Here is a 1,389-nt window from a genome sequence, read left to right as displayed (position 1 = left end):
TTTGGGTTCTTGTTGGCTGAATCTGTGTTGATTTTTTGTGGTAGTTCTTCACGAGGTTGAGTTTGCATTTGTGGTTTTGGGTTGTGTATCGGCTGTGTGTCCTGGAATTGTAATGGTATATAAACAGCTTTTTGTATCGGCTTGTTTTCTGTTACAGGAAGCAGATATTTTCTGTTTCTTCTTCGACTATATATGATCTTGGCTGTTACAGAATCCTGCTGGTCGTTCCCAAGCGATCATGTCCTTTCTTTGTTCTTATTCGAACTGTCTGGTTTTGTTGTAGCGGTGGGAGTGCGCTTGCCGGTGCTTTTTTGTCATAGAAGAGAGGATTTCTAGTTGTTTGTGATAGTAGTCTTTGTGGCGGTGATTTGAGAACATTATCTCTTGGCACATTGCGTAAGTTCAGAAGATTTTGATAGATATCTGATCCATCTCTTTGTGTCTTTTCTAACAGCATCTTTGCCTGCTTTACCGAATTCTCTGCAAGGCCATTATATTGGCCATGTTCAGGACTACTCGTGATATGAAAAAAAGTTCCATTCGGATGCGAACTGTTTGAATTGTTGACCTGAATACTGACCTCCGTTGTCACTTATGAGAATCCGCGGTGTACCATGGGTAGCAAAGTGACGCTTCAGTTTCACTATTACCGTGGCTGATGTTAAGTCAGTTAAAGTATTCACTTCAAACCTCTACGAGTACCAGGAAATGCTTATTGTTCCACTCAAATATATCTGTGGCAACAATCGTCCATGGTAGATCTGGAATGTTATGTAAAAGTAAGGGCTCCTTGGCTTGATGTGCCTTCAGGGCATTACATACCTGGCAGGATGACGCAAACATTGATCTCTAATAGACAATTTCCTGTGCTCTGCGTTTTGTAGCTTCTATTCCAGGATGTCCTTTGTGTAGTATTTGTGTATATGATGACTGGAGAGAGCTAGGAATTATGGTTTTTTTTGTCCTTTCATAACTACTCCATTGTCTACTGAGAGTTCATCTCTGAAAGTAAAATAACTTCGTATTTCTGAAGGGCACGACTTTTTTGGCCATCCCTTAAATATTGTGGTAATTAACATCTGTAGAGTGCGATCCTCTTTCGTTGCACTTCGCAGCTCTTCCTGTTTAGCATCAGAGATGTGCGATACTTCCATGACTTCATACAGATAATCATCATCACCAGTATCTGTAGTAAGGTGCTCGTGATAAGGTGTCTGCCAATTATAGCTCAGCACCTTTCTTGTATACCAACTCAAAGTGATATCTTTGTGACTGCATTTGTAATTTCTGCAGACGAGCTGGCGCTTTGTGAAGTGGCTTCTTCACAATGGTTATCAGTGGTTGATGGTCTGTTTGTATGGTTATTTGTTTCCCATATATGTACTGATG

The sequence above is a fragment of the Anneissia japonica genome, unplaced genomic scaffold (genome assembly GCF_011630105.1).
Source record: "Anneissia japonica isolate Jap-2015-1 unplaced genomic scaffold, ASM1163010v1 scaffold415_len114518_cov173, whole genome shotgun sequence".
Taxonomy (NCBI): domain Eukaryota; kingdom Metazoa; phylum Echinodermata; class Crinoidea; order Comatulida; family Comatulidae; genus Anneissia; species Anneissia japonica.
This window is presented reverse-complemented; position numbering follows the sequence as displayed.